At 35.5% G+C, this 23,411-nt stretch overlaps 1 pseudogene; it reads right to left on the bottom strand.

The window, feature by feature from the left end:
* Positions 1–3,608: 3,608 nt before the first annotated feature.
* The window catches only part of LOC143641355 (coiled-coil domain-containing protein 102B-like), a 160,212-nt pseudogene continuing 140,409 nt past the window's right edge, over positions 3,609–23,411 (bottom strand).

Here is a 23,411-nt window from a genome sequence, read left to right as displayed (position 1 = left end):
AGATTGGTAAGAATACACATATTAAGAACCATTTTCATTCATACAAGGTAGTAATTCCACTTGAGAACTTTTGAAATGAAAAAAAAATAAAGATGTCTATTGGATATTTTAAGAGTCTCTAGGTAGAAGAATGTTGGGGAAAAATCCAAATAACCTCCAATTGGGAAAGATAGATTAATGCTTTGATTTATATCCCTTGAGATAATACTGTATCCCTTGAAACACTATCTGTGGACACTAAAAAGCAACAGGAAAACTGGTTATAATTATCAATAAAACAAGATATAATATTATTTGCAACAATTATTATAATGGTGTGTAAAATATTCTGGTCATTTGAGCCCACATGCTAAAGTACCATGTTAGTACTGTGTGGTGATAATCCAATTGACTTTTTCCCCTTTATTTTCCTTTTTTTATGTGATGTGATAATGATTTACAAAATGTTTGGCAAATATTTCATTCCATCCTTTAGCCTTTCTGACACCAGTTCTAAAGGTTGAATATTCATGTGTCTTTTTAATTTATATTATGTGCATTCCTTCTTTGATGCAAGAAACAGAAACTTATGAGTTCAGCATATGCCTATTTCTATCTCTAACAACATTGTTTATTGTACTGTTGTATTTTTATTACACTGCTTTACTCACCACATATACTGAAGTATTATTTTGATATTTTAATATGGATATATGATGATTAAATTTTTCCATTTGAAAATGTAACTCATAAACACATAAAAACTTTGATGAAATGGTGAGAACTGATATTAACTTTTTAAAATATATATAAAATTAGATTTTTTAATGCTATATTTGCTAATGAAAAACAACTCACCCAAAAAAAGGAATTTTTTAGTTTGATCATTTGTTTAATCAGATTCTGGATTTGCTCCTTTGGGCCCAAGAATATCTATTCTCTCTACAGTACAGAGGATTAATATCTCATTTTAATTTATTTAAAATCTGTTGACTTGTCGGAGTTAACAGAAACTTTGATTTTGGCAATTCTAATTAAACGCTAATTGCAATTTGAAGAATTTGCTACTATGAAATTAAAAAGCTCAGCAATGACACAGACATGATTTTTCTTTGCTTCTCCATAATATGTGAAACTATGGAAATGTTGAATGCTATCTAAGGCAAAAATCTTATTTTCACGGTGAATATTTTTATTCCCAACCATCAAAATCAGTGATGATATTTAATTAGAAAATAGTAGAGGACTTTACAACTGAAGTAAAATGATTCCTTTTGAGCTGCTGGTGGTTTGGGTTAATCCTCTCTAGTGATAAATTAACTGGAGTAGAAGTATAAAAGTATGAAATATTTTGTGTGTTGAACATACATCTTGATGCATCCATTTTTTAAGCTTTAAATATAAAATAAACCCCTATCCTTCTACATATGGAACCATGGTTCCCCTTCTGGAAAGTAACACATATTTCTTTAGCCAAACAAGTAGCAGGATCAAGCCTGCCATTTATGCTTGGGAACATAAGCTTCCCTCAGGAAAGGGCAGCAATATTGACACCCCCCCACACACAAATGCACTCACAAATACCCATTTATATATAGTATCCATACAGCCCACTCTCTTGGTCATAAGATGTTTTCTTCTATTCTTCACTCAAAAATTTTCCTTTGCTACCCTAAAAGAGATTATACAAATGACATTCCAAATTCAGCATTGGTCTCAACATTCAAGATCTCATGATAATTTCTGTATCAGATCTCAATGTGTCCTCTGTTGCTCCAGAGATCTATGCATTAAAAAGGAAAGTAATTTACACCCACACCTACATACTCAATATACTGTAGGAAAAGTAGGACAATGAAAGTCAAATAAATTCTTCCATATATAAAAGCAAAATAGAAAACATTAATGAATTCTAACTTGGTAGATGTTATGGGGCACTTACAGTGTCCCTTGGAATATTTCTATATTTTGCCTGACTTATGCTTCCTGAAAATAGTTGCCTAGTATGTAGGCAACTCTTTTATTTTATTTATTTATTTATTTATTATTATTGTTACCTTTTAAAATGCTGAGGCCCAAACCAAGACCACAAACAACAACATCATCATCATCAACATCATATTATGGCTATGTCTAATATGTTAATAAGGATTATTTCCTCCCTCGGTGTTGAAATAACAGTCAGCCAGCAACATTCTTGTGGGAGTTTGGAGGAACAAAAAATTATTTCAAGTCTTGAAAAATTAATTTCTTTCAGCTCAGGCTGAAAGCTCATTTGTCAGTATAAATGAAACAGAGTCTTCTTCTATTTCATTCCAGTAACTTCTGCATGTCAATAATCACATCTTAAATTCCTTTGGAGACATGACTCTGTCGCCAAGCTACTTTTAGTTACCTGAATTATGAGATGCTTTGGTAGAGGTACAGCCTCAATCTTTCCTCCCTGCACCAATTTACTCAGTTTAAAGGATTTATTAGGAGCTACTTTAATAGAGTTGGGGCTTTAATGTCATTTGATAGACACACCATTGATTTGGTCTTTGCCACAAAATTAAACTCTAATTGACCTTTATTATTGAAGAAATTCTTAGTTTTATATTTTCTCATTTGGAAATGAAAGTCAGATGTGTTTTACAGCAGTATAAACCACAGGATGTCTTAAATTATTGTATAATCTTACATGTCTGTTTAAAAATTTGACAATTTTTTTATAGTTCTTCTTTATTTTAGGCACTTATAAAATGCATCAATAGCAAACAAGAAATATTATTTCACATCTTTACACCTAAAAGCCACCAGATAATCCCAGTCATCATCTGTCTTTGAAGATATCAAAGGAAATTAATGTACCAGAAGTTTCACCACTCCATAAAATAGGTCTGTATCATTCCAACCTCCAATATATTTTCTAACCTCCTTCTTCTGGCACAGAAGCCCAAGTATGTATTTAGAGTTTGTTTTCTTATATTATGTTAATGACCATATGCATCAGCTTCAACTAAGATTTTTTTCCCCCAGCAATAACTCCAAAGTTTCAGTGACTTGCATCAGCACAAAGTGACTTTTACTTGTATGGATTCCATGGTGGGTCAGCAAAAGTGTTGCTTCATATCTTCTTTATCTTGGGATCTTTGTGGAGATTATGAACATGTTCTATTCTGGGACATGCTTCATGACATGAGATCTAGAAGAAAATGCACATGGAAGAGAGAAAGAAGAAAGACATGCTCAAGCCCTGTACTGGCTCTCAAGCTTCTGATGGCAACTGCAATGGTTAATTTGAATCATCAACTTGATTGGGTTAAGAGATGCCAATGATTAAGAGGCTGTGTTAAAGAGGATGTGTCTAGAAATGATTGGCATGTGGAATAGGCAACTGAAGTGGAGACCCTCCCAAACTTGGGCAGCACCATCCAATAGGATGATGGCTTGGATGGAATAAAAGTTGGAAGAACAAGGAAGCAACAGCAAATTCAAGCTTAACTCTTCTTGAACTGGTTCTTGATTGCTGATGAAATGCTTTGAGGATGTCAGACTCTTGCTTCTTCCCTCTTCTTCCAAAGTAGACTCTGCCAGTGAGTGTTCAGGGAGTTCCCAGAAGCCATCAGTGTCAGATTAGGGTAGCACTGTTAATTCCTCTTGTTCCGGGACTTCAGCCTCTTGGACTGTACAGCTACTGGTTCTTCCAGCTCTTGGACTGTACAGCTACTGGTTCTTCCAGCTCTGCAGCCTGCAGATGTCCATGGTGGACTATCCAGCTTCTGGTTGTGCAAGCCAGCCTAATAAGTCTCCTTTTATAATTATACTTCCTGTTGATTCTGAACCTCTAGAGAACCCTGACTAACATAGCAACTGATGAGCTCTGCTTCTCCTTGTGAGATATCAGTGAAGCAAGCATCAGATGGTCGCACCTGTCACTGATTCTGTGGGACACATAACCCTACATAGAGGAGCAAATTATATACCCATCCTTGAGAACATGGCTCATTTCTACATTATTCCATGATATTGTTGAATCAGATCATTGGAGAATAATATTTCATTGATTAACAAAATCTAGAATATATATTCATTCCCTTGCAAATAATTCAGCACCAAGTTATTTCTTAAAGCTTATATTGACAAACACAACAATTTATTTACCACACCTGCCACCCCAATAGACATGAGCATGTTAAAACTATTCCCAGAAATAATGGCTATAATAGAAGAAAAACCTAACATTATTCTCTTGAGACTATGTAGTCTTCTTTGGGCTTATTCTTCACATATATATGAATATCAATAAATGGATGCATATTTTAATTAAAAAGAGACATATCAGGGATGAAGTGCCCACCAACAAAACAACACTAGTAAGAGTAGAGAGCAGGGTGTGAGCTGCACTCGTGGAATGAATCTGTTTTCACAGGATTTTACTAGAGAAATACAGTTTGCTTGACTGAGATCACATTGATTAAAAACTAAAGCACAAAATGTAGAATATGTTCTGTTATTATTTCCCATGCAAAAATGTAAACAGTCTTTCTAAGGAGGGAGCCAGTGCTTTTTGCTTTTTGCCTCACAAGTTGTCCAACAGGAGCAGATGCAGTGACTGGAATGCCATCTGACATTACCACAACTTGGAGGGACAGTCCCACAGTCACAGTGACAGTGGAGACTCTGTTGCTGTGAAAACAAACAAATAAACAAACTCTTTGTGCTCATAAGTGAAGCTAAAATTGCACCAGCGTCACAGTCGTGCTGTAAGACATCACACCAAGATGCATGCCTTCTGGAACCATCTGAGATATTTCATAGCCATTAACAAGTTGACCTCACACAGCAAAATGAGCCTCATTCAAATACCAGAGAGTAGTGCTAATATATGTAATGTATAGTCACAACAAGTATTGCATTTCTCTGACATACGCTTAAGTCTTAAATTTAAAACTCCAGGTTTTAGTTATACTGTGTCCATATTTAAAAACACACACACACACACACACACACACACACACACACACTCACACACACACACACATCAGACCATGCTGAAATGTTAAAGCTATGAACATACTATTATCACTCAAATGTGCATGTTGTAATCTTTGTTCTCTTTCCATATAATTTTAAAAATTGACTTTAGTTGTTAAAATATGGATATTTTTACCCTGATTAATGATGCATTAATAAAGAACAAAATGCCTCATACACACTATAAAGTGCTGTTTGAAGCCATCTAGCACATGCTTACATGCTTATTTATAAAGTACCTCATCTTCTTTTTGGTTCAGTCCCAGTTTCAGTTCTTCCACTTGAAATCTGAGTTTCTTTGCTTCTGCCTCATTCTGATCCACTGGGCTGTTTGCAGGATTCAGTTCTGCCACCTTCACCTGGTACTGTCTTCTTAGTTTTTGATAAGCATTGAAGTTCCAACAGTTCCTTTTAAGAGAAAGCAGGGATCCATTATTTGTAATCTACTCTGATGAAGTCAGAAGAAAGACAAGTTCTTCCGACCAAGGAGAAAGTATTCCAGGAAAAAGTCAGATGGGTTACCTCCTCCATCTCAAACTCTATCTTGCTGCAATTAATGTCTCTTGTTGGAGTCTGCACTGGGGATGAACACAGAGGTGCCCTACCATTAAGACACAACCCTGCCCCACTTTTTTTTTAAACTGATAGTTATAAGAGCATATTTATTCTGTAAGAATGTATACAAGATTCTTGGAACAGAGTGGAAAATTTAGAAAAAGACACAAGCATATGTAGGCCATTTAGTCTAATCATTTTCTTGAAACTTCAAAAATATACAAATTAAAATCATTTACTACTATTCTGATCTACCAAATTAACAAAGATTTAGAAAAATAAAGGCATTCAGCATTGGCAAATAGATGGAGTGATCAGAATTCTCATTGGGTTGTAGTGGGCATGTAATTTAAATCATTCATGTGGAACCACAAGAACTTTTAGTTTTGAGACAAGATCTTGCTAAGTTGCCCAGGCTGGCCTTGAACTTGTGATCCTCCTATCTCAGCCTCCCAAGTCACTGGGATTACAAGTGAGCACCTCTGTGCCCAGCTTGCAATTAATACTATGATTAGCATATAACTGTAAGTGGAAGATGTATTCCTTTGTGTCTAAAATGACTAAAATAAAATGCAGCTCTTTATTCTGTTAAGTAAATGTTTCAATTCTCTCCTTATTCAGGAAATGTTTGAATGTATCTTTTCCAAAGAAGAAAATCACATACCCATAAGTGAAGAGTAAAATATAATAAAAATAAAAGCAAAAGAGCTCTTCAGCTACAATGTCAATAGAAGTCTTGGAAGTTATGAGGCTGTATGCTATTAATTGTGTTTCTGAGAGAGAAGCAGCTGCAATCCTACTGTCACCAGCCACCCCTCCAGAAACCAAGGAATCTGAGTCAGCGACTTGGAGAACATGATAAAGAAGCAGATGAATCTATGATGGCACAGCTGCTTGACCAGTGTTGCCAAGATCAACACCAGGCACAACATACATTTATAGAATAGAGTAATTGGCCACAGATAATTAATAAGGGTTTCTACTTTTCGTGAAAATTCGCGGCATGACATTAACAGTATTGTCATCATGGAATACAGCTTTCTTAAAGCTTTAAAGAAAAAAATCTGTACTTCCTCCTAATATTATAGTACTGTAGGAAAACCCAATGATATTTCTTTGACTTTCTGAAAAACACTGTCATCATAATTAATATATAAAAATCACAAAGAATGGTATCAGTTTGGAATCTTATTTCAATTACTTAGGAAAATTAGGTAGACAACTAGAAATAGAATTTTTCTTCACATCTTTTATGAATTGTCATCTTGATAATGATGAATCAGAAAATCAAAGTAAAAAAATAAAAAAGAGTATATAATACTGGAAAATGTTAGAAGAAAAATGTGGATACATTTTTTAAATCACCAAATAGTACAAGTTTTCCTAAGTATAATCCCAAGTCAAGAGATCATAAAATGATAAATGTAATCACAATTATACAATTTGTGCACAGTAAATAAAATAGTATTTTGTACATGAGACCAAGTACCTTACTATACAAAGAATTGTTATCAAGTTTATGATAATTAACTGGATATAAAATGTGAAAAGACAAAATGTACAGAAAATAAAATAGAATATCTCCTAAACTTTGAAAGATATTCATCTTCATTCAACTAGGGGAATAATTATTACAATGTACCTAATCTTTTGGCATGTCAAAAATACAGAAATGGAAATCAAGTTAGAGATGGGTAAGAGGGTCCTCAGGAAATGCAGGGGATGGAGATAAAAGGGCAACATCACATCTTCTTAAAATGGAAATTCTCTCTGTTCTGACTTTCTCTGTTTCAATATCTTGGTTGTACTATTATATGACAATTTTGTAAGATGATGACATTGGAGGAAACTGGGTAAAGGCTGCACACTTCTCTTTGTATTATTTCTTACAAATATATGTGAATCTGTAACCATCAAAAATTCAAAAGTCTAATTATGAGGATGTAGAAATAAAGGAACCCTTACATTATGTTGGTAGGAATACAAACTAGAACAGACATTATGGGAAATGATGTGTGATTCCTCAAAAAATTAAAAATAAGACAACATACGGTCCAGCTTTCCCACTACTGGATATATATCTAAAGTAAATGAAATTAGTCAGTCAAATAGATATCTGCACCCCCATATGTGCTATAGCAATATTTATAAGAGCCAAGACATAGAAGCAAACTAAGTGTTTGTCAACCAATGAATCAATAAAGAAAATTTGGTACATATACATGATGGAATATATACATAATGGGAGACAATTCAGCCACAAAAAGAAACAAAATGTTGTCATTAGTGACATGGACCAACCTGGAGACTGTATTAAGTACAATAAATGGTTGGAATGAGAACCACCACCTCTAGTGACCAATTCTGAGGAAGGGTTGCAGGAGAGAGGAGGAAACAGATCTAGCAGGGCAATTAGACGTGGCCCACACACTGGTCAGCTGGTCAGTAGCTGCACAGCAACACAGCGGTCTGTGAAATCACTGCAGCATTTTACTGAATAGCATCACAGATCACATTGGAAATACAAACAGATCTCTCACTTCTTTTCAGAACACAATTTTCAAATGTCAAGTTACATGCCTTATTTGTTAACAAAGAAACCTGGAATATGGAACACAATTCTATTATTTGTAGTGACAACGGGATCTTTCTTGATCTCTCAAACATAAAGTCCCTTTCTCCTTTCTTTCCTTCCCTCCTTCCCTTGATTATCCTCCTTTCCTCATTCTCTCTTTTGTCCATTCAAGGAATATTTCTGGCAATTGGCTAAGTGGTACTATATAAAATCAAGCTTCAGGCCACTTTGTAGAGACAAAGAAGCTGATAGTATTATGGAAAATGGTAATGATTCATAGAGAAGGGGACATGGGTTCTGAAATTTGGAAGTTAATTAAAGAGTATTGTGTGGGTTTGTCTCTGTGTCTTCTATTCTGTACCACTGGTCTACAAGTCTATTTTCATGCCATTCTTGTTACTATAGCTCTGTAGTACAGTTTAGGGTCTGGTATTGTGATAATTAGAGAAACACAAATCAAAACTGCTCTAGGATTTCATCTCACTCTAGTCAGAATGGCAGTTATCAAGAATACAAACAATGATAAGTATTGGCGAGGATATGGAGAAAAAGGCACACTCATACATTGAAAGCAGTATGGAGATTCCTTAGAAAACTTGGAATGGAACCATCATTTGACCCAGCTATCCCACTCCTCGGTCTATACCCAAAGGACTTAAAATCAGCATAGGATAGTGACGCAGCCACATCAATGTTCATAGCAGCTCAATTCACAATAGCTAAACTGTGGAACCAAACTAGATGACCTTCAACAGATTAATGAATAAAAAAACTGTGGTACATATACACAATGGAATATTACTCAGCATTAAAAGAGAATAAAATTATGGCATTTGCAGGTAAATGGATGAAGTTGAAGAATATCATGCTAAGCAAAGTAAACCAATCTCAAAAAACCAAAGTCCATATGTTTTCTCTGATAAGTGGATGCTGACCCACAATGGGGGGGCATGGGGAGAGTGGAGGAACTTGGATTGGGCAAAGCGGAGGGAGGGAAGAGGAGGGGGCATAGGGGTAGAAAGCTGGTGGAATGAGATGGACATCATTACCCTAGGTACATGTATGACTGCACATGTGGTGCAACTCTCCATTGTGTACAACCAGAGAAATGAAAAGTTGTGTTCCATTTGTGTACAATGAATTGAAATGCACTATTATATCATGTGTAACTAATTGTAACAAATAAAATTTTAAAAAATTATTATTTGAAGAGGAAAGTTTGAAAGGAAGATGCTCCAAGCTGAAGTAGCAGCATACACCAAAGATGTGTCAATGGGAAGGTGCCTGGACTGCAGCAAGAGTGAGTGTGAGGGTGAGGGTGTGCGTGTCAGAGTGTGCATGAGTGTTGAGTGTGATAGTGTGGTTAGTGTGTGACTGTGGGTATGTTACAGTGTTAATGTGAGTTTGAGTGTTAAGAGGGTGTGGGTGTGATTTTGATTTTTGAAGGTATAAGTGGAAGATTGTGTGTGTGTGCTTCTGAGTTTGAGGGTGTGAGAGTGCATGTGTGTGCGCGCACATGCACGTGAGTCTTTGTACTTTGGTGTGGTACACATGACCATGAGCCTATTTTTTAAGAGAGTACTCATATGTAGTAGGAAAAAAAATAACGCACAATTAAAAGATTCCACATACTCACGTCTTAAGAGATCCCTTAGCATAAAAAAAAACAATCAGTATGGAAATCTATCAGTTCTAGCTACATAGAAGTACTGTGTTAACATATGAATAATCACAAATTTAAACTTTGAAGTTTATCACAGGTTTTCAGATTTCATTTCACTCTTGTCAGAATGGCAATCATAAAGAGTACAGGCAACAACAAATGTTAGCAAGGATGTGGTGAAAAAGTTACACTCATACATTGCTGGTAGGACTGCAAACTGGTTTGTGCACTGTGGAAAGCAGTATGGAGATTCTTCAGAAAATTGAGAATGGAACCACCATTTGACCCAGCTGTCATACTCCTTGGTTATACCCAAAGGACTTAAAATAAGGATACTATAGTGACACAGCCACGTCAATGTTTATAGCAGTTCACTTCACAATACCTAAACTATGAAACCAACCGAGGTATCCCTCAACAGATGAATGGATAAAGAAAATGCAGTATATATACTCAATGGACTATTACTCAGCTTTAAAGAAGAATGGAATTATGGCATTTGCCAGTAAATGGTTGGAGTTATAGAATATCATACTAAGCAAAATAAGCCAATCCCACAAAACCAAAGGCTAAATATTTTCTCAAATATGCAGATGCTGATTCACAATAAGGCAGGGGGCACTAGGAAGAACAGCATTACCTCAGATTAGGTAGAGGAAAGTGATGGGAGGGGAGGGGAGGGGATGTGGGGATAGGAGAGATATTCGAATGAAACACACATTATTACTATATGTATATATGTGATTACGTGACCAATATGACTCTGCAACATGTACACTCATAAAATGACAAATTATATCTCATCTATGTATGATTCATCAAAGTGCATAAATGCATTCTACTGTCATGTATAACTAATTAAAACAAATAAATAATTTTAAAAATATATCACAGGTTTTCAGATTGTGGAAATAGAGTCAGAAGTAAGAGTATGTACTAGAACAAGGACATTCTCTTATGAATATCCCAACATAATGACTTATTGACTTAATTATCATCCTACTTTAAAATATCACTTAACTCTCTACTATAACTATGTGCTTCTGGTATTACAAATTGAAATGAGGGGGAGAAATGGGGAAATGTACAGGAAATGCATTTGATAAATTTGCTGGAGAGTAGTGACTCATGATGTGTGTGTGAGACAAGGAGGGAGAGGTGGGAGAGGCTGCCCTTGGGGATGAGGCATGGATCTAGACAGGTGTCAATAATCTTTGCACCAGTGGAGCTCAAGATGAGCAGCTAGCCTGGGCAGGCTGTGCTAGGTTAGAGTAGGTGCAGCTCTAATCTCACCATCTTCCCCCTGGGGAGATTTAAGACATCTGTGATGGAGAAGATTTTTTTTCTCCTATATCATATGTGAACAAGGAGTAGTCCCATCTCTAAGGGACCTTGTGCTATGTAAATGTGTGAATTTTTAGATGATTGGCAGAGTACCCAGTACAGAATAGCATATGCATAGTGCTTTCTGCAGATATATTTCTTTTTCTATGTACCTAGTTATTGTTCTCATTACCAAATAATGAGCTATGCTCACTGTGTTCTTATCATTGGCAATATCCTTCTTTAGTAGGGATCATAGAGAAACTTATTTAATGGAGATTCGATATGCATGCTCTTTGTTGAGTGAACAGGATTTCATTCTGTGACTGTCTTTTCACCATTCCCAGAGTGCATGTACTGTATCAATAGGAAAGAAACAAATTTTCTCCCACCAACCTCCAACAAGTCAACTGAAAACACATCTCAGTCTATACATCATTCAGGTATACTGCTAGATGCTGGTGTCCACTGTGAACCAAGTAATCTCTGTTCCTACCATCACAGACCAAGCTGTAGGTCCAGACAACTGAACAAGCAAGAGGTGGAGTGTGGAGAGATCCAGGTGGGTATGATAGGTGCACATCTAAAGGAAACACAAGACAGACATGAATGGCATGGGGAGCCAAATATCATATCTCAGAACTTGCATCTTAAAAACAGAAAGCTCTTTTAATTCCATGCTCCATTCAATCTGAAGCATGTGTTTTTGTTGTTGTTGTTGTTTTTGTTTTTTTTGTTTTGTTTTGTTTTTGTTTTAATGACTTTTAGAAAGTTGAACAAAGAAAGCTCAGGAAACAATTTAGACAAATTTTATCAAATCATAGAGAAATAAGTACACTTAGTGTTACATAAATTATTTCAGAGAATACCCAAATTTCTTTCTTTCTTTTTATTTATTTATTTATTTTTGTGTGTGTGTGGTGCTGGGGATTGAAACCAGGGCCTTGTGGATGTGAGGCAAGCACTCTACCAACTAAGATATATCACAGTCCAGAGAATACCCAAATTACTAAAAGTTCTATTTAAAATACACATAATAATCATATTTTAAATATCCATAGGCATAGATATACATACTGATGTAAAATACTCATCAATTTATGTTCATATATATGCTCAGCACAGGTGGATGAACACTGTGGGAATGTAAGTTGGCATGAACACTTTGGGAGCAGTTTGGTGGCATTCATTACATCTGAAAAACAGCTCTGTTAATGTGAAACATCGCTTGGACATATGGATTACATGCTTCACACAAAATTTTCAATATGGCATAGTTTATAAATTGAGGAAATAGAGACTAATCAATAAGGAATTGATAAATAAACACAGGGTTTCCTGTAATACAGTACATGAGTAAATTAGGTTTGTATTTATCAATATTCAAACATCTATAAAATAAGTATAGTATAAAAACTAAGTTGCAGAATTAAACAGTACAATGTCAGTCATTTTAAATGTATATAAGCTAATAATACATTGTTGACTACATTAAGGCGTGATCTGGGAGTAAAAATACACATAAAAAGATATTCACCAGCGTATCTCTTCATTAGCGGAAAGGAGGGGGGATGAAATGGAATGTGGGTCTTTTGCTACAGCTGTGTGAGTCTTTCTTAAAAATATCAAAAGATCTGTGTATCTGTCATTAAACTTACATCTGGGTGGTGAATACACATATATTCATTTTGAAATTTTCTGCATTCCTAAAGTCTTTGAAATATTTAATTTTAAAAAGGAAACTAAATTCAACCCAAAATGAAGTTTTAAAGGTCTCCTCAAAGCTGCTTTCTACCTTCTGCTAGCAGGAAGCTATGACTTAGATCCTTATGTGACTCCTCAATTTATTTCAGTCCCACATCTAACACTGGAAAAACCCTGTTGACACTCTTCTCAAGGTGCCTGCAAGAGGAAAAAATAGCACTTGTAGAGCATGTTCTCTGCCTCTCCATCCCCAGAGCCTCCCTCTTTCTAAGGTACCATGTTCTATAAACTAGGGCACACAGAAGGGGGTTCAACCATAGCCTTCCCCTTTCTTCTTCCCATTCCTTCCTCCACACCAAAGGTAAATCACAGCAGATGATGTTCAAACAGCCAGATCAGTTGTATCACCAGTGTGATGGGCCCCCACTACTTAAGAGACTCACGGACTCTACACACTCTGGGGCTGACCCCTTTCCAGGACCTTCTGTCCCTCTTCCTGGACACAGTCCTTATGCAGTTCCAGCCTTGGGCATTGGCAACTACACTTCCTTCTGCTTTACCCTGAAAAAAACCACAAGGCCCCATTACACATTTTCTGTTTCATTTAGTACTCCTCCTTAAGTCCTTCCCTCACTGGCTGTCTAGATAAAAAAAAATAGGGTAAACATAAAGACAAACAATTAATCATTAGTTAGATAAAGAACTTTTCGTACCCATCATCTCTCTTGTCTATCATATTACTCATTTAATTTTCTGATGTATACCATTTACTATTATGTTATCTGATGTGTTCATTGGGTTGATCTTGTTTTCAGACTCCGCAACCCTACAACCTACTATGATGTATATGTCAAGGAATAGGGACAAGTTCTGTCTTTTTCACTGCTTATAATATAATGATAAAATGCTAACTGACTAACAAGCCAACTGAATAAGTGAATGAGCAAGGAAGAGCTGGAGCTCTTTGAGTGTCAGAGGGAGCCTGCCACTGAAGGTGATCAGCAGAGAGCCGCGGGGAGGAAGCACAGGAGGTATTCTTCAGTCAAAGCACAGTTAGATCTGAATTAAAGTAAAATAGGCAGGTAAGATGCGAGACCAGACGCAGCAAAGACTACATAAGGCACATTAAAAAAAAATGACTACAAGGTTGTTACGAAAGAAATAATCAGGAAAGACTGGCATTCTGGAAAACTTTCCAGTTATAGCTGAGGTTTAAAATCACCATTGGCCCCAAGTTCAGATTCTGCCCTGCTGGGTGGAAGGTGACACAGGAATCATTAACTATCAAAAACTCCCCAGACGACACTACCTTTACAGCCAAAGTTGTGTACCTAAATGAAGAGAAATGGAGGGAGCAGGGATAGCCACATGGGTTGCAGTCAGAGCTTCCTGAGAAAACCCCAGAACCCACAGAACTTGCTGTCAATGTATTTCTTGCTTGGATGGGCATAAGGATAGTGACTGATAAGTATTTACTTCTACAGGAATGAAACATGATCTAAGTGTTTGGGACTCTATTCTATACAATGGAATCCAAATGAGAAGTCCAAACTCCTTTCCCTAGCAATTCTGGATTACTTAAATGTCTATCACTAACAATTATTTCCTTTCGTTCAGAGAACTGGATTAAGGAGAAAATAAAAAGAAAAAAATCAAGATTTCCTCCCTGCAAAAATAAAAGACTTTATATCAATGCTAAATGTACCTTGAAACATTACAGGGAAAATTGTAGCGCTTACTCAGCCAGATTTTATTTATTTTTACCTCATAATTATGTTTTTGTTTTTGTACATGTACATCCTGAGTATATCCCATACAAATCACATATGGAAAGATAAATTAGTTTTTATTATGTAGGTCAAATAGAAATCATGTTTGTACATTTCTCTTCTTTTAAAAGCTTGCATTATTACCCCAAATATAACCCACTTGAATCCAATGTATGAAATATGAAATGTCAAGAGCTTTGTAATGTTTTGAACAACCAATAAAAAATAAAAATAAATAAATAAAAGCTTGCATTAATCACCAATCACATCGACAAATAAAGCTCTGTAATATTAAGCATTACATTTTAATACGTTATAAACTATATTCTGATTCTGTGATATTTAAAGTTTTCTAAATAATTGAAAATAAACTGTTAATCTTACAGTTAAACCATAGTAACAAATATAATTTAGTATCTAGGCAGTATTCTGTCTCTAGAGTGCAAGTATTAAGTTAAAACATCAATGATTACTCACCAAAATTGTAAATGGAATCACAAGCTCCTTTTCTATTTTGCAGGCCCCCATGGGTAGGAAGAAAGTCAGATGAGTGACTCACATCAGTGGGGGGAGCATTCCTCCTACATGGTTTTCCCTAGAGCCAGAAGCATTTAGCTGAATAATGCTTTATAAACAAAGTCGCAAGCATTCTCTCTGCCCACTCTCAATGCCCTATAACTGCACAGAGCTACATATGTTCCAAAAAAGCATGTTGTTGTTCAAAATGCTTTCATCTGATAAATCAGTTTCTACTCAGAGTAAATTCTCCGAATGAATGAATGAATGAATAAAGCTATTGTTTATGCTCATAATTCTAGAGAATAAATCATTTAAATGAAATAAATGGACCTGTGTATTGTGTTTTACAGAAGCAATATCCAAACAATTTCTCCTTGCATTTGTGTCTGAAAAAGAGCAGAATGGCCAGAGAGGACAACAGGAAAGTGAGAAAGGCAAACAGCAATGACGCCAGGTGGAGTGTCCTAAACTTGACAGGAAGCTGTCCAGAGGCCCAGATGAAGGCACACAAAGGAAGGAAAAGTCACTGAGGAGGAAAATCAATACTCCTCACAGCAAAAATATATTAATAAAAATATGGGTAGAGAAATGGTAAGGAAGACATTCTTGAACATTTTTGAAGGAGGATACAAATATCAGTAATGTTTTCAGGGGAGAGCAAGATTTACTGAGATGTATCAAAGTATATTTCACAAAAAGAAAACTATTCTAGGAAAATTCCAGGATTCATACAAAGCAGTTGTGTTCAGAAGTGTTCCCTCAGCTTTACTTCTAATAATAAATATTTGAAGTAGCCTATATGATTAGGCCCGTATTAAAGAAATTAGTCCTTAGTGGAATAATACATCTTTAAAATATACGAGGAGCATTTTGATGACAAGAGGAGAACTTTTCCTCCTCCCTGATTCCTCTCCTCTAGATGTCTCCCACTCAGGAACAGTGAGAACAGGCCAGTGAGCGGGGTACTGAAGGAGGAGCAGTCTGGAGAGAAGGCAGGGACACATACCACCTGCCCTCTGTGGCCTCGTGCCCCACGCAGCCAGCTGAGGGAATGCAGAGTCTCTGAACAGGAGCAGAGTGGGTCTAGAATCCATAACCACGGGTATGATGAACTGCTAGCAGTGCCCAACAACGATTTGAAGGTGCTCTGTGATATCCCTTGATTTTAACCAGAAATGAAGAAGAGCAGAACATGTTCAAGGCAGGAGTATGGAAAAAAATTTCACTGCTATCTTTCCCACTTACAATTTGTTCTGTTAACAAAACATTTGAAAATGTAGATAATGTGTTCCCTATGGGGTTTAGTAGAAGGTGATTTGCATTTTACTTTGTAGTTAATCTTCATTTTTAAAGCATTATAGAAGGAAAACAGTCCAAGTTATTTTGGGCCAAGGATACCAGTCTTTTCAAGAGCACCAATAATTTCAACTGATCCAGAAATGCACAGAAGCATAAAAACTGAAGAATGTATGTTTTATATGACACATACACATTTACCAGTCAAGTTTGAAAGAATACTTTCAGAGGAATGAAATAAGAGAAGATGGATTTCCAAGAATTAAACAATGCTGGACACTAAAGGTGAAGAGTCAGCAAGCACAGTATGTGGCCAAAGAACACAGATAAAAGCAGGTAAGGACAGAAGTTTGACCAAGAAGAATAAGTGCAGTATTGAATAAAGCAGGACAACTTGCAGGAGCATCATCCAAGGCCTTACTACCATGAGCTCCATGGAATGGAGCACTGAACTTGTGGCATTAATTATCTTTTGACACATACCTACAAACATGTCCTAGTAACACACTCAACAAGCCCCAAAGCAACCTGATTTTAATCTTTCCATGAATAACCTTATAATCTCAAAGACAGCATGATATAATGATTCTTCCACATAAATAATGCTGGAACTTGTTGGTGGATATTGGCATTTAGTTTGAAAATATCTTCAATGACATAATCTTGAAAAATTGAACAACAAATAAAGAACGATAAGTTTACATTAGAAAAAAATTACACTTAATTGTATGATTGATTGGAGTGCTGTCTTTCTCATGTATTATATTTTCAAGTTTGTGTATGTTGCGTTGGAGTACTTCCTAACAGTACCCCTTCCATTCTTAGTTTAGATGATAAGGAATATCTTCCTTTAATCATAAGTCACATCCAAATATCATCTTCTCCATCAGCTTTAGTCTTCCCATCCCTTTGCCCTTGTGCTGTTTGACCTCCTGCACATTTGCTCTCCAATTTGTTATTCCCCTGTCCTCCCTCATAGTGGAAGGGACCCATTTCCCAGGCCCCTTGCCAGCTGACTGCTAAAACTTTTCAGGCAGTGGGAGAACCTGGCAAAGACTGGACGGCAGTAGTGGGACAGATGCCGAGTTCTGCTTTGCTAACCAAAGCTGCGTCTGTCTGACAATTTTCCATCTACTGTGGCTCTAAGAACACACCAGCAGGAGTTCTAGTTCTCACCACATTGCTCCAGCTACCAGATCTCTCGACACTGTCCATGCTGTAGGGCAGGGTCTTTCCATTCTAGATGTTAATCTACCCTATTGCTACTAATCTACAGGTTACCCCGCAGCAATCTATTTCTTAGCTTCTGAGTTCTTCAAATTACTTGTATTAAGTCCCTGCTGATTGTAGACGTGATGTGTTTTCTATTTACTTGACCAGTCCTAATGGATATACTGAGTTTTAAGAAGAAAGAAGTTTTGTCACGTTCATATTTGTATCTCTTTTCACACCTACATATATACTACATATCAAACTAAGTATATCAAATTGAAAATATGAATTGACATAAAAAAGCTTAAAAATAGGTTCTTTCTATTGTATTGAATTTAAGCCTTCCAAAAATTTTTGTGTTACCTGTTGGTAAATAAATAATAATCTCCCAAACTTTACTGTTCCATACAATACCAGCGTATCATCATATTTGACCAAGTATTTCTTTGAGAAACTAGATGAGAGATCACAAGTACACAAATTGAGTGGTTCTTTGGATCTTCATTTTTGGTTGAAACAAATAAATTTAGGTATAGGACAACAAGGCTAACTAAGTTTTTTAAAACTTTTATGAGGAAGATGTATTAGTCACAAAATCAGGTTACTTCCATAACATAGGAATTAGGTAACTACTCATGGCACTAATTATAATTTAATTATTTAGATGGCTTACATATTCAAAAATCAATTTCTATTATCTGATGAAATTATTTAAAATTCTATATAGGTCAACCTTAACTTGTGCAATACATTAAGGTGTTCTCATAGGGTGTCTGGAAATACATAACAGTTTAATGTGGTGATAAATTAAGTAACATAAATAAGTCCTTCAATATGGAGTATTTGTGTTTCATGTTGCAGCTTGTGTTGGTGATTTTAAAAGAGAATTCTTGGAAGCTAAAGTTGGGCAGAATATTAAAATAAAACTAAAAAAAAAAACCCAAGTAGCTTAACTTTTCTAAGTCTAAATATATTCTCATACAGATCTCCAAGATTACCTGACATACAATGTAAGTCCAGTTTTGCTCCAGGATGAATGATAAATTCAGCTATGTAATATTGCATGGGTTAAGAATTTCTTTAGGGAAAAAAAAAGAAATCTTAAGTCAACAGAAGAAGAAAAGGCATAAATGTCATGTCCCAAAATCCCCATGGGAAGAACATGTGAGGCACTGGTTTTCATCCTCAGCACTGCATAAAAATAAACAAACAAAAGGTACTGTCCATCCACAACTAAAAAAAAAAGTCATTTTTAAAATGAAACATGCATCTCTGTGATATATTCATTGAATTACTGAATGAATATACAAGAACTGGTGAACTGGAGGCATGGTTGTAAACACTGGGAGGGCTTGTCCTGTAAGTCAATACTCCTAGCCCTGCCTTCCAACTGCTCTCCCAATAGCATCTGGCAATTCAAATTTATGGACTGGTTGTTTACACAAAGAATCTGCAAGTTCCAGGTGCCCAGGACTTGGACAGCTAAGCTTTTGTAAGAGGGCAGTCACATGTTGGAGTCAACATGCAGTGACTCACAAGAAGCAGGCTATACACATTCTGTGAACCTGTAGATCACCAGATACCAGTTATGGCTTTAGGGTGGTCACATTCTACTAGAAGAGATAAATGAGCTCATGTGCATTAAAACAGAACATGATGTGGCTCAGCAGCAGAGCACTTGCCTAGCATTCATGGGGCCCTAGGTATGCTCCATCACTGAAAAAAAACATCATGAGTTTTTAATAAAATTTTATAAATAACTAATGTTATTTCTGGGAATGTTGCTATAGATAAACAGAGTATGGAAAGCCTTAACAATATAATCTCATTGCTTTTTCTTTTAAAAGTAATGCTAAAAATAGTAATTAAAATGATTTAAATATCTTCTCACTCTACCAATAAGTGTCTTTTACTTGCACATAATCTTGTCATCTTAGTAATAAAAAGAGGCCTACAACTCAGGGAAAAAAGTAAATCTCTAGATATATTTTTTTAAAAAATTCATTAATATCTCTAAATAGCCTACTCAATCTGCTACTGAAGACAGTGTTACAGATATTGCTCTTACATTATTTTTTATATTTTGAGGCTGTAATTAATAAATGAAAATCGGTCATTCAAACCATATGTAGATCTTTTTTTCTAAAATTTCTTTATGTACTTCAAATATGTCTTTTAAAGTATTCCACTGCACTAATATTCACAATATTTAACATATGGAAGCAAACTAGGTGTTCACCCAATGAATGGATAAAGACAATTAATGAATACAAATATAAGTAATGGAGTACTATTCAGTCTTTAAAAAGGAGGAAATCCTATATGACAACATGGATAAATCTGAAGGTCATTATGCTAAAGCCTGATGAGACAAATACTGCATGATTTCACTTATATGAGAATTTTAAAAAGTTGAACTCATAGATGATGTAGTAAACTTGTAAGACACATAAAATTTAAGTGTTCAAAAATCTCACACCAAACATTACACTCAAAGCTTTCTAAGCTCCAAATATTTCTTTTCCCTCTCTGTTTATATTGATACTTGCATAAATAAATTTAGTTTTTCATATTTTTTTACTTCAAATGATCAAAGATCCTTTAGGAAAGTTGGAGACTATTATTTTATTGCTACATGCAGTTGAGGGAAAAAAGCATTCAATCTATTTTATCACAGGCTTATAAAATAATAAAAGTTTAACACTTTCACTTGAATTCTTATGCCCAACCAGTCTCATGCTCTATGATTTACAGGGTCAGTTCATACAAGGTGATAAGACTATCTCTGCAGTTGCATCAAACCACTTGGTCTATTAATACCTCCTTCAGGCGCCAAGAGATGTTTCCCCTGCATGGTGTCTGCTCAGATTAACTGGTTACTTGCCAAATGTCCATTTCCCTTTGGCAATAGATAATGATTATAAAAGTGAGGAAATGATTAACTAAATGTCTGAAAAGTTCATATATTCACCTAAATCAGATAAAGTACACTTAAGGTAACTTAATAACCCCCAAGATTCATCTCAAATTAATGCATACTTCCCATTAATGAAAAAGAGTAAGCTATTGAAAATGGAAATTGAATAATATGAATAAAATCACACCATGAAAACACTCACTTTAAAACTGCATTTTTTTTTCTGGTACAAATCTTTGTGGTTTGTGATACAAACTAGAAAAGATATGATTATGTTTAAAATGCTCTACCTACAGAATTGTGTTACATAAGTTTTCAATAGACAGATATGCAACATCCCATTACTTTATAAGGTCTGAAAATATGTTATTCAAATGTTGCTGCAATTCTTCACTGGGTTCTAAAATGATTATCAAATAATGTTCATTAGCTTCTTCTATGAAAACACTATTTTCAGGAAAGAAGTATATAAGGCTAAAGGATACATATTCTAAATTACCTAAACATACCAAACAAAGCAAATAAAGTAACAAAAATAGAAACTGATTTCTAGTCATCCACGTAAAATCATAATATAATCACCAAGTTCCATTTTAAAAAGCAAAATATTTTAAAGTATACTAGAAGCTAAAAATTGCAATGTGCCTGGATATGTCCCTGGATAAGAGAATTTAAAAAACACCTGCAGTCTTTAAGAAGGGCATGCACTCTGAATGAGTGTGCTTTTCTCAGGTTTGCTACAGTTATTCTTCTTTGAATTTTCTTGATTGACTACATTGATTAGGATATAAAGAGCTCCAGGTCAAGGGCCTTTGTCTGTTTGGTCCACTGAGGAACTCCAGTACTTAGAACAGCTACCCCATAACAGGCCTTAGGCTAATCCTTGAATAAATGAATGAACATATTTAAGATCACTGTATCATTCTTTATTCAGCAGGAAGCTCTTAATTTCCTAAGAAGAAAGTGACAAGGAATTAGGTGCCAATAAAATGTTTATATTCTGGAGGAAAGAATTTGACCCTGGATCGCCCAATAGGAGACCACTACAGAACTTCCAGCAACGGTCCTATCTCTCCACCATGTCAAGAAGGCAAGGGAGAGCAGATACACTGGAAATAGATATCTACATAGTCACTGTTTCGGGTGCCCTTGATGAACTGGAGAGGTCACCACACTCTGGGATGAAGTGCTCGCTTAGGTGTACCTTCTCGGGTGTCGGGCTCCTATGCAGATGCCAGTGGGAGCGGAAGGAAAGATCCACAGGATAAAGGCTTCTGCCTCACTCTGCCTTCAAAGCCTCAGAACAGTATTTGTAGTTGATAAACCATAACCAGTATTCTGACCTCATGCAGCTCATAAACTGTCCCCACTCCTCAATGGAGCTCAGAACTCCTTCTCAGGACATTCAGCCTCTAAATAATTCAGGTGCACACAGTATTGGCTGGCAGGGTTTTCATTTGTCCTTTCTTCTATCTGTCTTAAGCCTTTGTTTCATACTAGTAAATGGACTTTTGGTCTCTATAAATAATGCAACCACATACAAAGTCTGCAGCTCAAATCCTTTATGCAGAGTCTTATATATTAGTTTTTGGTTTTGCTTTTGTTTTGTCATTCCTATGTAGTTTTCCATCATAAAAACACATCACAACTGGTTTAACCACATTATTGTTTATGAATTGTGTACTGCTGTTAGATTTTGACTATTAAGAAAAATGCTACTAACTTCCATGATTTTTGAAATAATCACTTGATGAGTAATTACTTTTCTAACACAGATATTTAAAATAAAGATATTAATGTCTATTTTATTTTTTATTGATTTTATTTTATTAAATACATGACAGTAGAATGCAAGACAATTCTTATTACACATATATACCACGATTTTCCATATCTCTGTTTGTATATATAGTATGTTGACACCCAATTAGAGTCTTCATATATGTACTTTGGATAATGATGTCCATCACATTCCACCATCTTTGCTAATCCCCTGCCTCCTCCCTTTCCCACCCCTCTTTCCTGTCTAGAATTCATCTAATTCTCCCATGCTCCCCCTCCCTACCACACTATGAGTCAGCCTCCTTATATCAGAGAAAACATTTGGCATTTGTTTGCAGCCAATATGGAAAGCACTATGGAGATTCCTTGGAAATCTGGGAATGGAACCACCATTTGACCCAGCTATCCCTCTCCTCAGACTATACCCAAAGGACTTAAAAACAGCATACTACAGGAACACAGCCACATCAATGTTTATAGAAGCTCAGTTCACAATAGCTAAACTGTGCCACCAACCTAGATGCCCTTCAGTGGATGAATGGTTAAAAAAAATGTGGCATATATACACAATGGAATTTTACTCAGCATTAAAAGAGAATAAAATCATGGCATTTTCAGGTAAATGGATGGCATTACAGAAGATAATGCTAAGTGAAGTTAGCCAATCCCCCCCGAAAAAAATGCCAAATTAATGTCTATTTTATAGGTGATAGTGTATAAATATTAGTGATTATATTTTGCTGTATTATGGCCCATATTAATTCTAATTGGAAAAATTATTGAAATTTTATTTTGTAAAGGATCTAGGATTATGGGCTTATGGTTGTTCCTTTTTTACCTAAATGTTTAATTCTTAGTATAAACATTTTATACAATATATATCAATATACTTTAACACCTATATCCCTGATTTTATTCCTCTTTCTTTCATTTCCATGTTTCTGATCTTCATTAATTTAATCTTAGATAAGAAATAATAGCTATTGTTAGAATAGTTTAACATATAGAATTTACATTTTTTTAATGTCTGGCATGTTTAATCTTTTGTTAGAAACAACATCATTATCTCTCCAGACAATATGCAGAAAGGATATGAGTAAT

The sequence above is a fragment of the Callospermophilus lateralis genome, unplaced genomic scaffold (genome assembly GCF_048772815.1).
Source record: "Callospermophilus lateralis isolate mCalLat2 unplaced genomic scaffold, mCalLat2.hap1 Scaffold_98, whole genome shotgun sequence".
NCBI lineage: Eukaryota > Metazoa > Chordata > Mammalia > Rodentia > Sciuridae > Callospermophilus > Callospermophilus lateralis.
The sequence above is the reverse complement of the archived record's forward strand: the minus strand, read 5'-3'. Positions and strand labels throughout refer to the sequence as shown.